Source organism: Mauremys mutica, chromosome 11 (assembly GCF_020497125.1).
Source record: "Mauremys mutica isolate MM-2020 ecotype Southern chromosome 11, ASM2049712v1, whole genome shotgun sequence".
NCBI classification, from domain to species: domain Eukaryota; kingdom Metazoa; phylum Chordata; order Testudines; family Geoemydidae; genus Mauremys; species Mauremys mutica.
Window position 1 is genome coordinate 21,867,814 of NC_059082.1, and position 17,097 is coordinate 21,884,910.

The 17,097-nt window shown below is 41.2% G+C and overlaps 2 protein-coding genes across 2 annotated transcripts in view; one reads left to right on the forward strand and one right to left on the reverse strand.

Moving 5' to 3' along the window:
- The window catches only part of GLDN (gliomedin), a 226,113-nt gene that overhangs the window by 161,359 nt on the left and 47,657 nt on the right, over window positions 1–17,097 (reverse strand). The window lies entirely within an intron of this gene.
- The window catches only part of LOC123344591 (aromatase), a 35,929-nt gene continuing 31,905 nt past the window's right edge, over window positions 13,074–17,097 (forward strand). Inside the window, exon 1 of the mRNA XM_044980979.1 lies at window positions 13,074–13,153. The gene's annotated coding sequence lies outside the window, so the exon portion shown is untranslated. The remainder of the gene's footprint in view (window positions 13,154–17,097) is intronic.

Here is a 17,097-nt window from a genome sequence, read left to right on the forward strand (position 1 = left end):
CAAAGCTGACTATGAAGAGTTACAAGGGGGATCTCACTAAACTGGTGAGTGAGCAACAAAATGGCAGAAGAGATTCAACATTGATAAGTGCAAAGTAACGCACATTGGAAAAAAATAATACCAACTACACAAATACAGTGATGGTTTCTAAATTAGCTGTTACCGTTTAAGAAAGAGATCTTGGAATCACCATGGATAGTTCTCTGAAAACTTCCACCTGTTGCACAGCAGCGATCAAAAAGGCTAACAGAATGTTAGGAACTATAAGGAATGGGATAGAAAATAAGACAGAAAATATCATAATGTCACTATATAAATCATGGTAATCTCATATTTTGAATACTGTGGTTGCCCCTTCTCTGAAAAGATATAGTAGAACTGGAAAAGGTTCACAGAAGGGAAACTAAGATGATCAAGGTTATGAAACAGCTTCCATACAAGGAGAAATTAAAAAGATTAGGGCTGTTCATCTTAGAAAAGAAATTACAAAGGGGGGATATGATGGAGATCTATAAAATCACAAATGGTGTGGAAAAAGTGAATAGAGAAACGTTATTTACCCTTTCCCACAATACAAATACCAGGGAGTCACCTGATGAAATTAATAGGCAGTAGGTTTAATACAAAGAAGAGGAAGAACTTTTTCACCCAGAGCATAATTCACCTGCGGAATTTATTGCCTTGGGATGTTGTGATGGCCAAACATATAACTGGATTAAAAAAATAGATAAATTCACAGAGGATAGGTCTATCAATGGCTATTAGCCAAGGTGGTCAGGGATGCAACCCCTTGCTCGTGGTGACCCTAAGCCTCCAACTGCCAGACACTGGGAGAGGAAGACAATTGTGGTACTCTAACTGTCCTGTTCTACACACTCCCCCTGAAGCTCTGGTACTTGCCACTGCCAGAGACAGGATACTGGGCTAGATAGACCATCGGTTGTGACCAATGTTGCAGTTCTTATGTTCTGAAAGAGCATTATAAAGATGGATACGTTTATCGTATCTTCCTAGATGGATAAAACTAGGTGGAGAAAGTTTAAGGGCTGCATTTTCAAAATTGGCCTTACTTTGGGTGTCACCATGTTTAGGTGCCCAACGTACGATGTTTATAGCCTGACTCTGAGTTGCCAAACACACTTGCTCTTCATTGATTCAACTGGAGACACCCAGCACATCTGAAAATGGGCTCTAGTGGCTTGATATTCAGAGGTTTTGAACACTAGAAGCTCCCGTTGAGGAATAGAGTAAATTGGCCCATTGTATGTAATAACATAGTAGGACTGAAAGGTCTTCTAGTCCAGCCCCCTGCACTCAAGGCAGGACTAAGTATTATCTAGACCACCCCCGACGGGTGTTTTCTAACCTGCTCTAAATTAATCTGGAGAGATTATAGGTAAACTGGCTGAAAGCCCAAGTCATGTGAAGCAACAGTGCCTCCTGGAAGAAAATATTAGACAACAAACATCAAAAGAAAATATGCACATTGTCAAATTGCAGTGTACATGTGACAACATTATTTCATACCACCTAACCCAAAACAGGGCCACTTTCCTCCCAGTTCTTTGATTTGAATATGACATGTATTTATTACCAAGGTACGTTTTGCCAGTCTAAGTATACCACTGTACTGATAGTACTCAAGTATGTTTTCACCATCACCTGTCTCTGGACTTTTTAACTAGGGTGACCAGATGTCCCGATCTTATAGGAACAATCCCGATTCTGGGGTCTTTTTCTTATATAGGCTCCTATTACCCCCCAGCCCCATACCGATTTTTCACACTTGCTGTCTGGTCACCCTATTTTTAACTGCCCTCTATTCCTCTCTGAATGTATGTGTGATAATTTCAGGTTGAAATGTCAACCTTTAATGCACACAAGAAATGCATGCCTCTCCCTGGAGACTTTACTTACCCTCTCCCTCACCCCAGTGATAGGGGAACTACCTATTACAGCAGAAACACTTGCCTACTTTTTACTGCTTCAGCACTTTTCTGCCTGGTACCTAGCAGCCCCACTCCCCAACTCGCCTATCTCCTGCTGCCCAGGATCTCTTCTGCCTGGATCTCACTTCCCCATATTCACCCTCCCCTGCTTCCCACTGCCCCAGGACCCTCTCTCTGTTATCGGGTCACGCATGAAGGGAGGGCACAGTAGCAGGGCAGATCTAGGTCCTCAACCCTGAAGCTCTCTCACACAGCTCTGAATCTCATGAGTTCGAAGGAGCTTCTTGCATCATCATAACAGCTCTCCCCTGAAGACAGCAAAATCCCACCACTCATGATCAGCTCGTGAGAGCTGGCAACACTGTTTCCTGTGGCTGTGTGGTGCTGACTCCCCTTACCCACCATTACCACCAGGCTGGAGGAGCTGCCATTTTATTCCCTCCACATCCTACCCCCATAACTGTCCTCTGCATCCCCCTCAGCCTCCCTCCTGTCCCCACATCATCTGCACCCACCTCAACCTCTCCCTTGCTCCCTTATCTCCCTTTACTCCCCCAGCCTCTTTCCTAGCCTTCAGCCTCCCCTGCCCCCCATAGTCCCCTGCAACTCCTAACGCGGATTCCTGCTCCCACATTCCCAAAGCCTCCCTCCTTCCTCAGGCTCCCCTTGTTCCCCACATCCTGCTCCAGCCCCTAAATCTGTCTTCTGCTCCCTCCACTGTCTACTCCTCCTCACTCTTCCACCTTTCACAGTGTCTCTGCTGCTAATCAAGTCCCTGTGTGCTGTCAAGATCCCTGAACCATAGCGAGGCAGCCTCTGTGCCTGTGGGCACGGCTTCAATTTTACTGAAAACAGTGGGAGGTGGCAGCCAACTTTATTAAGGGCAGCCTCACTTCTACATGGAGATAGAATATAGGGCAATGGCTGCCATCTTGCCGGCTTCAGTCCGTAATAAGGAATACCAATGTCAGTAATAAGGAAAACCAATGAGTTGAAAATGGCTCACAGCAAAGACTGGGCAGTCACAGAACACAAATCCCAGTGATGATTGAACCTGGTGATATTTGGAACAAAAAGAGTCATGCTTGTAGTTGTTTCCATCACTTCACACTGACTATACGGACACTCTAGGGCTTCATAGTGATACACCACACAGAGTGACAATCCTGAAGTCTTCTTATATAGATTACTGGCAGCGGCCACTAATTGACTAAGGATTTGCCATTCTTATACAGTCTGAGTAGAAGTTGGGAGGGTGACCTCTGTGTTGGATTTGAGAATAATTAATTGCCGTAGGTATATTATCCTCAGGTATTATTATTAATCTTGCCCTCTAACAAAGCTGCAAATCTTTTTCCAAAGGAAATTGGGCATTCTGTGTGTCTTGTAGCAACATCTTAAGCAACTGCAAAATAACTCATTTGTATTTCCATAAGGTAAATTAGAGTTACAAAGTTGGCCGTGGCTATACAAGTAACTAGGAGCACTATAAAACAGAAGTTTAAAGAAACAAGCAGCGTATATGCAATTCCTCAAAAGAATCATTATGACAGTGTAACCCGTATGTGTCGTTATGTGTATTGTATCTGTATACAGTCAGAAACAGGATAGATCTTTAAAAGACCCATTAGTTATCCAGCTGCCATTTCAGGATTGCTCCATACAACACATTTTATATTGTTTTGTCCATTCCAGTTTTAAATATCCAAAGTACTTCAGCTTCCATTTTTTCACATTTATGCTGGAAATTATTTGATTGCTTAATACATCTCAGTGTAAGGAAGCTTTGTTTCTAAAACTCTCCTGTTTTCAAGGAATTAACATCATCCCATTATTCCTCGTTATGCTACCCTTTTTAACACCCTTCCTTCCCCAACCTATTGCAAAACACACACAACAACCAAAAAACCTTCATCTCTAAGCAACTGATCTCTTAGCAACAAGAAGCACCTTCATAAGAGATGCCACACAGAGTGGTCATCAGAAAACCTGTTCTGATCTTTAAAAGGAGCGCACCCGTTAACACAGGTAGCTCTCATCAGGAACTGAACGAAGTGATAACAAAAGGACACAGGTAACTTATTTAACATTCATATTTTAGCATTTTTTTCTTAAAAAATTAAGCTAGAACAACTGTGAAAGAGAAATCGATTCTTTTTGATGAATTTTAGAGTTGCTTTGATCTTAGTTTATTCTGGCTAACTTTCTGTAAATGATATAATGTCTGAGTAGCTCTTTACATGTTTCTGATTCACAGCATAAAGCATTCTTACTCAAACATGTCTTGCAATTTAAAACAAAATAATAGAAACTCATTTTGCAAGTATTTATTATGGGATGTTTCACTTTTAAAAAAAAAGGAGCACATTTTGGCAGAACTATTGCAATGTGAAATTGTTCATTTCATTCAACTTTTCAAACCATTTAGACAGTATGAAAAGTATTTAATTGCAAACTTCTTGCATTTTTGGTGCAAATTCCATGGGCAAGAAATATGCTCTGTTTAATGTTTCAGTGCCTTCTGAGTTCCTTCTACCTAGAATAACCTTTTCTGTGTCCATATGCACTGCTCGAGAGAAAGATTTGCTCCACAATGGGAGAGAATGGATATTGTCAACTGTTAGCTGGATTAAAGCTAAGCAGAAAATGACTGGAATTGGGCAAAGTATGGTTTCCAAGTAACACAGCCATAGCAGGGAGAAATCAACTCTCAGAATTATGAAAATTGAGGTGAAAAAGAAGGCATTGGGTAGAACAGTACACAGCTAAAACTGATCTGGAGAGTTGGTTCATTGTCTCATGGCCACTGGTGTTTTCTGTGGTAAGGATCTGTCTTTACTTAAACTGCTAGAATTTCCTCTTTGTCCACTTCTGATACATACAGCTGTTTGAACAGAAAATTATGTCTGGAAAAACTGTATTCTAAATGAGTTTTGTTATTTCCAAACCAAAGTTGTTTTTGCTTCTCTAAACTTTATTAACATACTCATTGGAATATATGCAGCGGTTTTCATATTCTAGGTAACACTTGGTGAGGTTACAGACAGAAAAGTCATTATGTGAAATGTGATGCCACTTAATAAAATAGCTCCCTCTATCTCTATAAGTCATATCTGTTTACCAACAAAAACAGGTTTCTAGTACTATTAGCATTGCCATGGTAGACATATAATCATGACAAAGAGATCTGGATTCTGTTCTCTCTATATATGATAAACTAAATTGTCTGCTCAGTTATAATTGTATAATCTATATTACTAGATAGCAGGTAGAGTTTTCAAGGCTGCTGGCAGTTAAGAAAAACAGTTGTTGACGTGTAAACTGAGCAAATTTGATATAGAAATTAGAGAGATAAATACTAACCATCCATTCTCCACTAATTTTTTCTGTCACTTTTGAAGGTATAATTGACTTTAAGTTGTCCTAAAAGTATCTTTTGGACAAGACATGGGAATAATATTGTTTACAAGACTCTCAAACCAGGAATAAAAAAAAAAAACCTTGCAAATGTCCATAGAAATTAGACCATTGTTAGTATATATGTTTGAATCTGCTTTGTATGTTAGTATATCTGTCTCAATCTGATGGCTAGTATGAATTGATATACTCTCGTTCTGCATCAGCCAGTGTTTTGGATTAAAAGGTACAATGCAAAAATCATCATCTATCTTCTATAGGGGATGCTACTTTTCATGAACACTACTTTGGTCTCTAAGCAACAAAAAAGTCCTATTGTAAAAGCGACACAATTGGCAAGGTATTTTTCAAATCATACATCAGAATGTAATTAAAATCTCAGAAAGGGCCATTGTCCAAATTCTAATTTCAGAACCTTCTTATTTTTCATGGAAATTGTAATTTAATCAATCACAGATCATTGTGGAAATGAAGAGCCCTATTGTGCAGTCACTGGGACACCATGTAGTGTACCTTCCTTCGTATTTTCATCTAATGTAAATAACAGCCCCCAAGGTACCATGATGATTGGCATGAAAGAAAGGTGGATGCAACGCTCACTATAAAGTTACACAAAGCAGGTGTGTTTTCTAGTCTCATTTACTATGGGCAACTAACATCACTCTATAACTGGGCAGGTCTATTAATACACTAGGGCAAAATTTGCAGAAGTTACTAGTGATGTTGGGTGCCTCTGTTTTTGGGTACCCAACATGGGTCCTGACTTTCAGAAACCACTGAGCAATCACGCTCTGAAAAATGAAGTTGGCCACCCAAGAATTGAGGCCTCCAAAATCACTGGTGACTTTTGAAAGTCTTGGCTTAAGTTCATGCTGGTATAATACTGAGCCTGCCATTTTACAGCACCACAACTAAACAAGGCATCCACATGGCCTCGGTCATATTTTAGACACTGTCCTCTAGGTCATAATGATTGTGCTGTAATGTTAAGAGATTCTATTATCCGGTTGCGTCATCCCGAAAGATATTTGGGACCATTTGAATAGCTTGCAGGGTACAGGACTGCCCTGTCAAAGTGAGACTGCTCTTTCAGGGGGTGGGGAAGGGATGAGTGACAATTTGCACAGTATTCCAAGAGAGAATACACTAAAAGCATCATGACAAAATGTCCTTAAAATAATATAGCAACAGAGCATTGTGCAAAAATATGCCTGTTCTGGAGAAATCATTGCATAGGTTTGTACCCATCCAAAAGGTAGAATATATATCGACTCAGGTACAGGAAACATTGCCTGTAGTACTCTACCTCAAAGGGGTATTGTGAGGATACATATATTCAAGATTGTGAGGTGCTCAGATACTACAGAAAGGGGGTCACATAAATGCATTAGATAAACCTGTATTACCCAAGAAAATATATCATAGACATAAAAAATGATAAGAATTGTGAGGAAGGAGGGAGCATTGCTGTGTTTGGGGACACTGGTTAATTGGAATATGGTGACCTGCCATGACCAAAGATGCATACTAACTACATACACTAAATAGAACAGGGTAGTGTGCTGAAGCTCTGTCAGGTAAGCCTGAAGGAGGGGTGCTGCTAGGCTAGGGACGCGCCCAAACAGAGATTACAATTATCCCCCCTAAAAGGGCAGTTTTCTTGCTCTTTTTAAGTGATGTTTGTAACCCGAAGGTCTTATTGGCATTTCCATAATCCAACAAGAAGCCAGGTATAAGCAGTGGCCAAAAGTACAACCTTTCCTCTTGGAAGTGGACCTCCTTGTAGACAATCCCACTGTTGTCACCCCAAGACTAGATTTTGGTAATGCTCTCAACATGGGGCTACACCAACAGACCATTTGGGTACTTCAGGTGATACAGTGACCACATTACTCCAATACTCTAATCTGTACTGGCCTCCAATTCGTTTCTGGACACATTTAGAGGTGTGGGTTTTGATCTTCTAAGAGTGGTAAGTAGCTTGAGGATTCTGTGTGAGACAGATGCAGCAATAGCTCAAGCAGCTTTGCTGATCACAAACAGCCATTTGGTATAAACAGGAAAGGGATGGTAGCAGCACATTTTCCCCAAGAGGTCTTCAGTTATGGAACTGTCTCCTTGCTCCTACCGCTTTCATCTATCAGGGACCTAATGTACTGATCTCCAGGTCACATTGCAATGCATAGCCAATGTGATGTTGCAGTCTATACGATTTTATAAAAATTTGATAATGAGTGAATATAATGTAACTGGAATATCCTTCATGCAAAAGGTTTCTTGTAAGGTATCATTACAAAGCTTATTATCTACGGAGTGTGATCATCCTATTTGTATAAATGTACCACTCTTGTATCTGAAACTAGAAATATGAAATATAACTCTGAGGGCCTATTGTAATTATGCAAAGTGTGGGCCATTAATGGTGGTTTGGAATCTTGATGACTCCCATTAACCAGGACAATTGTTTGCAGATGGGTGTGTTTTACCTGTAAGTCTTCCTGTATACCTGTGTGCTGGCAAGTGGGCAATGAAGTCTTGCAGTGACATGTGATCATGTCACCTGAACTGGAATCCATCTTTAACCTGGTGTCTTTCCATTGAGAAGGAGGGGGTGGGAACCCAGAGAGGGACAAAGGATTCCCGCCTTATGCAAAAGACATATAAAGGGGTGGAACAGAACAAAGGAAGAGAGGAGCCATCTTGAAGAATCCCCTAGCTACCACCTGAGCTGGAACAAGAGCTGTACCAGGGGAAAGAATTGTGCCCAGGCCTGGAAGGTGTCCAGTTAGAGGGAAAAAACTTACTGAAGCATCTCTGAGGGTGAGATTATCTGTATTCGGTTTGATTAGACATAGATTTGTACGTTTTATTTTATTTTGCTTGGTGACTTACTTTGTTCTGTCCGTTACTACTTGGAACCACTTAAATCCTACTTTCTGTATTTAATAAAATTACTTTTTACTTATTGATTGACCCAGAGTAGGTATTAATACCTGGGGGGAGCAAACAGCTGTGCATCTCTCTCTATCAGTGTTATAGAGGGTGAACAATTTATGAATTTACCCTGCCTAAGCTTTATACAGGGCAAAATGGATTTATTTGAGGTTAGACCCCATTGGGAGTTCGGCATCTGAGTGTTAAAGACAGGAACACTTCTGTGAGCTGCTTTCAGGTAAACCTGCAGTTTTGGGGCAAGTAATTCAGACCCTGGGTCTGCGCTGGAGCAGACGGGCATGTCTGGCTCAGCAAGACAGGGTGCTGGGGTCCTGAGCTGGCAGGGAAAGCAGGAGCAGAAGTAGTCTTGGCACATCGGGTGGCAGCTCCCAAGGTGGGTTCTGTGATCCAACATGTCACAGTGGCATAGATTGTTCCAGCTCAGGTGGTAGCTAGGGGATTCTTCAAGATGGCTCCTCTCTTCCTTTGTTCTGTTCCACCCCTTTATATATCTTTTGCATAAGGCGGGAATCCTTTGTCCCTCTCTGGGTTCCCACCCCCTCCTTCTCAATGGAAAGACACCAGGTTAAAGATGGATTCCAGTTCAGGTGACATGATCACATGTCACTGCATGACTTCATTGCCCACTTGCCAGCACACAGGTATACAGGAAGACTTACAGGTAAAACACACCCATCTGCAGACAATTGTCCTGGTTAATGTGAGTCATCAAGATTCCAGACCACCATTAATGGCCCACACTTTGCATAATTACAATAGGTCCTCAGAGTTATATTTCATATTTCTAGTTTCAGACACAAGAGTGGTACATTTATACAAATAGGATGATCACACTCAGTAGATTATAAGCTTTGTAGTGATACTTTACAAGAGACCTTTTGCATGAAGCATATTTCAGTTACATTATATTCACTCATTAGCATATTTTTATAAAATCATATAGAGTGCAATGTCACAGATAATTTCTCAGATTTTCACTGACATAGGAATAGAGGGGCTGATTGTGAAGACTGGGGTTGAAGGTTTCATTTTTCTGTGGGGTATTTCTTTTTTCTATATTGATCCAGGACTATATTCATGCTATAATTACTGTACTGGTACTTAGCGTTTTAGATAGGCGCCATTCAGAAATCTAACTAAATAATGCACGTTTGATGTATAGCTACAAATCAACAAGATGCACCATCAAAGTAGCAATCCCAATGACCCAGGAACAACTGGCAACCTTTAATAGGCTGCACATGGCCCCTGCAACCACCAGTGGAGACCGGGATGGGAACCAGTTGTGGATCTTGCTCTTCCCAGGCTGTAAGTAAAGCTTTATATTATTTCAGGTTTGATAATCAGTATCTTGTTTGATCATTAGTCATGGTGTAGAGGAGTTTTGCTAAGGTGTGGTATGGTAGAATTTGCCTGCAAAGCATCTGTGTACTGTAGGTAGGCTTTTTATCTAGCTGTTCTTTATGTGCGCAGACAATGCCCTTACTTTATGAACAATAAAATAACCATATCTGTTGAGTCAATGTCCAACTGTCACACCAGCATGGCATGACCTTCCCTTCTCTTTCAGATTTGCAGTGTTCCCATACACACTCATGTTGCAAAGAGAGAAGAAGGAAGAGCTGAGGGGCAACAGGCAAGCTGAAGTGCTGTACCAGGGTATTACTACATAATTTCAAGGATAGAAATGGACACTGCTTCCCAGTCTAACAGACCCGCATCCTGGAATGTGATTGAAATCTTGGAGATGGGAGAAATTGCATGGTGGAGGGTGAAGGAGGAGTTTGGAAAAAGACTGGAGGATACAGAAGTAGTGGGTCAAATTCTCTTCTGGAAGTGGAGAGAGTGTAGCCCGTTATTTTCCTTGTGCCGATTGTTTATTCATACTTTTCCATTCTGATTGTATTTCATAGTGTTCTTTTGTTTAACTTTTCCTTATGTTTATAATGTGTATTGGTGTTTGATAGTAACCACTTATATTCAAAATCTTTTTTTCATAGATTTCAAATGTGCATGTGGTGGGGGAGCAATGAATAACATGATATTTTATTTTAAATGAAAGGTTTCAAAATGCTCTTGCTAATAAAATAAAATTAACAGATGGCTTTTGGTTGTATTTATTTCTCTGGGTTTGGAAGGGTGCTTGTATCTCTGTGTTTGTGGTATATAGGCAGGGTACTGATGATAAACTTAATCATACAGTGAATTTAAGGCCAGACCTCTCATCTTCTGTTTTCTAGATATCCTCTGAAAAAAAGATTTACTACTAATAGTGCTGTATAGGGTGTAGATTTATAAGGCTGTGGATAAGAATCCTTTGACTCTATGGCTTCAGCTGGTGAAATATTTTTAATAGACTTCTATTGTTCACCTATAATTCTCTGCATGCATGAGCAATAAGACTTTTTAAATTATCCAGTATAATGAAAATGAACCTAACATTGGAAAAAAAGATACTTCCCAATCCACTACTCAGAAATGGCCTCTGAGTTAATTGAGAAGACTTGTTGACTACTTGGAGGGTCAATAAACTTGAGCTCCAATGGGAGGGAAATGACTTCACTGGAAAAGCCTAACCCCTACCCTTTGATGTCTAAAGCTAGGGATTGTTAGCTCAAACATGATACTAATTATTATGACTAAAATCTTGCAGGGTACTGCAGCTCAAAACTAGCATTGTTAATATCATGCAGAGGCAAATCAGAAGCCAGCACATCTCTGGGACATGGATATAATGCATTCCCTGAAGGACAAGTGGCAACTGCATTTTGCATTAAAGTTTCTGAATGGTCTTCTGGTGTAACCCAATGTACATAACAGTAATCAAAACAGGAGATGACAAAAGCACCGATAATAATGGAAAGGTCACAACCACCCTGCTAAGCAAAGATGGAAAATATATTCTTATCTACAGCTTTTATCTGGACACATAAAAGAGCCAAGAATCCAATAAGACTCTACATTACCTGTCACAAAAGGGTGGATCCACTCAACTGAAAGGGCAGAATGCTTCCTTTTGCTCTGGTTGTCCCCCAATCCCAACATCACCCACTCTTATTAATTAACTAACTAGTTCAGCATGGTGCCCCAATCTTAGTCCGACACTCAAAGGTAAGTGATCAAATTAAAAACATGTCACCATGAGGGACAGTACCGAAACCCAAACTTCCTCCCTATCTCCATCTCCACCTTCTAGTATACTTTGAACAGAAGTGACAACAGATCCTTGCTCATCCCAATACTGCTTTCTGTGTCCTATCAGAAGAGAGAATAGACCCATTCAAATGCAATTCTCTCTCTCTCTCTCTCTGCCAGGATTGACTGACATGGTGGTTGATTATAGAACTGGATTGGGATTTAGGAGTCCTGGGTTCAATTGCTTGGTATGCCACAGACTTCCTGTGTGACCTTGGTTAAGTCACTTAAAACCTACTCTGCGTGCCTGCTCCTCATCTGTAAAGTGGGGATAATCTTTTTCTCATTACAGTTTCTTCAAGGCAGGGGTTGTCTCTTGCTAGATCTTTGTGCAGTGCTTGGCACAATGGGGCCCTGATCTCCACTAGGGCCTCTAGGTTCTACTGTCTATGCTGACACATACCAATACATTCTACCTCACCTGCCCTAACACAAACTAAATTGCCAAACCCCTCCCCTTTTCGTCATTAAACAAGAGTAGTTCTGAATTCCTGTCAGACTGCAAAGAGGTTCAATGTAAAGTCCCCCACTCCATCTCAACCTCTCAATGAAGCCCATGCTGTCTTGGTTACTTCACCCACTTTGCCTCTACTCCCTCCAAAAATCTTTCAAAGAACAAAAGAAAGTTTAAAGGAATTGCTGGGGGGACTTAGGTCATACTCTGCTAAATACTGCAAGATTAACTACAAGACACCAAACCTGCAACATCTTTAAGCTTTTGGAATATAACCTAATGATTTTATGTAAAATTGATTAAAAAGTCAGATCTATGTGACTGACCTAGTTTTAGATGTTCTGACTATAGCTCTAGAAATCAGTGGGGAAGAGTTAACTGTAAGCATTGGGTATTAATTATGGTTAAATGTGCAGATTAGGGCATGGTGTTTCTTTTTCTGATGTGGAATGAAGCCTTTTTAAAAAGAACACTATATGGACAAAAATAAAAGTCTTTTTTCTGGAGTAGAAAAATGTAAACAAGTAACTCTTGGAAGGCAGCACTCCACATCCTATTACAAAATGCAGATGGCATCATTTATGGCAAGGTGTATTCTTTGTCATAATGGAGTCATAATTAAGCAAGTAAAAAAGGGAAATAAGAAATCATGGAGCTCCTGAAAACAAAAAAAATATCAGGAAGGAGTGATAGACAAATATCAGGTGCATGGGACATCCTGAAGGAACTCTTTTAGTGCCATTCCTTCATATCCTGTAAGAATTACAGCATTAGAGAAAAACTATGCATATGGCACCAGAGGAATTTCTAATAGACGCAGGTCAGCTGGGTACAGCAGAGTCATTGGAAGCCGAGCTACTGACCTCTGGAGAAGCGGGTTTCTGTTCCCTGACTGACCAGAGCAGGGGCTGCTCCAGGCTAGGGTGGACACATGACTCCAATTCACCTGCAAAGAGTCAGTTGACGCTGTTAGGCTGAGAACACCTGACGCCAATTAACCTGGAAAGAGTCAGGTGAGGCCGTTCAGCTAATGTGAACACCTGACTCTAATTAAGGCCCCTCTGATACTATAAAATGCTGACTCCAGTCAGGCTGAGGAGAGCCAAGGAACTAGAGGAGAGGAAATTATTTTAAGTGTGGCTGAAGAGTTGCGTAATAAAGACACCCTCAAGCTACTGGAAAAGTAAGTGTGAAGAAGAAAGAAGCAGGAGAGCCGTGGGGAAGTGGCCCAGGGAAATGTAGCAACTCTGGCAGTGAAAGGTCAGCTGCCAACAGCTGCTGCCATTAGAGTCCCTAGGCTGGAACCCGGAGTAGAGGGTGGGCCTGGGTTTCCCCCAACCTGTCACTACAGAAACACCACTTGGGAGGGGAAGATAGGCCCCTGTCAGGACAGGAGGCTAAACTGTTCTGGAATAAGCCTGTAGGGCAGGGGTCGGCAACCTTTCAGAAGTGGTGTGCCAAGTCTTCATTTATTCACTCTAGTTTAAGGTTTCGCGTGCCAGTAATACATTTTAACATTTTTAGAAGGTCTCTTTCTCTAAGTCTATAATATATAACTAAACTATTGTTGTATGTAAAGTAAATAAGGTTTTTAAAATGTTTAAGAAGCTTCATTTAAAATTAAATTAAAATGCAGAGCCTCCTAGACCGATGGCCAGGACCCAGGCAGTGTGAGTGCCTCTGAAAATAAGCTTGTGTGCCGCCTTCGGCACACGTGCCATAGGTTGCCTATCCCTGCTGTAGGGACAACAGAGACTGTGGGAGTTCTTTCACCAACCTCCTTGCTGGCTTATGATGAAAAGGGCTCAGTAGACTGTAACCCTGGCCTTAGAGAGAGAAGGGCTACGTGGAAGGTTGCGGTGAGCCTCTGAGGCTAGCATAAACTGCCTGGAAGTGCCGGACCCACGGGGACAAGGTCGGAGCTCTGCCACACCATATTCAATATCCTTTTGCAATCAGAAGGGGAAAGCTATAGGGCTTGATCCTGCAAGGTGCTGAGCACTCTATGTCAATCCAGCAAAACACTTAAGCACATGCTTAAACTTTGAGCATGTGAAGAGTCCCACTGACTTCAGTGGGATTATCCATGTGCTTAGTTTTCAGAGTGATTGTTTTTCTGGTTTTGGCTACAATGCTCACCTGGCAAGATCATGCCTATAACGAGCTAAATTATAATCATATTGTTCACATCAGAGCACTAAGGCTGAAGGACAGGGGCGGCTCCAGGCATGCTTGGGGCGGCATGCTTGGGGCGGCATGCCCCGGGGAGCGCTCTGCCAGTCACCAGGAGGGCAGCAGGTGGCTCCGGTGGACCTCCCACAGGCGTCCCTGTGGAGGGTCCGCTGGTCTCGCGGCTCCGGTGGAGCATCCGCAGGCACACCTGCGGGAGGTCCACCGGAGCCGTGGAACCGGCGACTGGCAGAGCGCCCCCCACGGTGTGCCGCCATGCTTGGGGCGGCGAAATGGCTAGAGCCTCCCCTGCTGAAGGAGTTCTGCACAAGTCTGGTAGATAGACTATAATCTAAGTAAATACTTTCTTCGGGCTATAGATGTTATTGCAGAAAAACACATCACAGCCTTCTTATTAAAAAACATGTTTAGAATATTTGTCAAATTCACTGCAACTGTGTGGAATCTGTTGCTACAGCAATACAAAAAAATCTTCTTTGGGTGAATAGTCACATTCCTTATGGATATCCTGCACTGGACTATTATTGGTTAGAGTACAACAGAAGTTGAGCTGGAAACATTTTATATGGGGATTGTCTATCCACTTCCCAATGTATGAAATTAACTCCTTTTTCCCCATCAAGGTGTACTCCATTTTCCTTGGTTCCTCTCCACTTTAGCGCTTTCTTTATATCACATTTAAGCAGCATCCACAGAATAAATAGAATGTAACTTGATGTGCAACACACAGCTTTTGGCAGGTGTCTATTCACAAATGGATGGCTGAGCCTTTGCCATTTGAATGAGACCTTCAACCTTAAACTAGCAATGAAAGCCGGCAATAGGTAGGATTTACCCCTAGAATAAGGAAAGGAAGGTACTATACAATTAACACCTGATGGTCCCCTCACTTACACTAAGGTAAATCAGCAGCAAAGTCAGTGGAGTTACGCTTTTGTAAAACCTGTGTACAGTTAAATAAACATATCTGAATTTGTCAAGTATCAGAGGGGTAGCCGTGTTAGTATGGATCTGTAAAAGCAGCAAAGAATCCTGTGGCACCTTATAGACTAACAGACGTTTTGCAGCATGAGCTTTCGTGGGTGAATACATCCGATGTATTGCATCCAACGAAGTGGGTATTCACCCACGAAAGCTCATGCTGCAAAACGTCTGTTAGTCTATAAGGTGCCACAGGATTCTTTGCTGCTTTTACATATCTGAATTTGTTATCCACAGTTGTTCAGAGAAAATACTCTGTCCTGAGCAAAGCCAGAGTCATTTGTGAGGATGATGTTACTCTGCAAAACTCTTGATGCTTTACAATTTTAACTAGGTAGCTATACTTCCTCAAGGAGGCTTTAAACCTTTCCTGGAGTAAAGGGTGGAACGTTTCCCTCCCCTGAACCATTGATTCCGCTGTTAGGAGTGGAGGAAAATTCCTACAGGCAAGACTGATTCTGTAAAGAACCTTCTGGGATCAGTTAACCTATGTCTCAATGGGGAAATCATAAACTCCTCCATACTTAGTGTACCACACCGAGCTCTGATCTCATGCCTTGTGCCGTCAGGCATTCTGTGAGCCAGGTGGGAAGGATTATTGTTCACTACTTTTATTTTAAAACTTATACAGTTACAACGTTGATAACCTGAGAGGAAAAAAACAAAAATCATTTAAAATGTGGACATTCTTATGCTTGACTGCAGCCCATCTAATCACTCACAGCAACATCTATTTTAAGGAATTCAGCTCAGTCTAGAAGTTTCCTAACATACTTGATTGCAGACCTTTTAGACTTATAATCTACAGCGACCTCTAGTGGCAAATACTTTAGCAGCAGTTGAAACTTGCAGTAAATACTCATAGCTCCGCAATGATGGAAACATTCTGACTCACAAAACCTTCTCTCTTGAATAGAGATGGGCTTCCCCCTCGTATTTGACTTTTACAATTTTTCCTTACTAGGCCTAGTCAGTATATGGGGAAAGTTAATTAACATGTTTGAAGCATCCTCTAATCAAAATGCAAATCAAGATGTGAAAACAATAACTTTTTTTGCTAATTTCACCCTTGCTTCCCCTTTCACTTCACTAATTATTTGATCTACAATATACCACCTGCCTTCCTGAAAATTTAAAATCTATTAATTTTCTCCTTAAAGTAAGTAAAGTAAAGATACAGTCCATTAGAAAGAATCTAACCAAATGCACAAATCAGCCTACTTATTCATGAAAGGAATAATACACACAAGGCACATTCCAGGAAGAAATTACCAGGAATAGCTAAGCCTCTGTCACTAATTCAGTTGTCATTCCTTGTTTTGTTAAGTTTCTAAGCCTTTCATCAAAAGATTCAAAGGATATGTAATAGAAATTCAAGAAATAAGAGTCTTTGCAGCAAGATCTATTATCTAGGCAAGTTTGACTGTCAATAAGCATAAGATCCATATTATTTCCTAGAATAACACTGAAGTGGGGCCATGTATGACTGTTATCAGGAGAGGCAGATACATGAAGGAGTATAAGCAATTTGGTAGGCAGGATGGCTCAGCTGAAGTGATTCTGGGAAAATGTCCTCCCACTCCCTCCTCACGACAAGATTTTTTTTTCTTTAAAGTAAATAGACATAAAAAATAGAAACCTGCAAATTTGGGCACTTAACATTCACTGAAACTAGGACCAACAGTTTTTCTGTGCAAGAGCAAATATATTTAAGCAAGGTAAGTGAAATCTGTTCTCTTTATGAAAGAGTTTGAGGCCGATTGTTACCTACACTGAGGGTATGTCTTTTCCCTGCAAAGACCAGGTGTGCTTTTAACTCAGGCTAGCTAACTTAGGTTAAAATAGCAGTGAAGACAAAGCAATTTGGGTTTCAACTCAGATTAGCAGCTTGAGTTCAACCCAAAGCTCCCTTATAAACTATAACTCAAGCTGTTAGTGGTGAAGAGGAGGTAACTC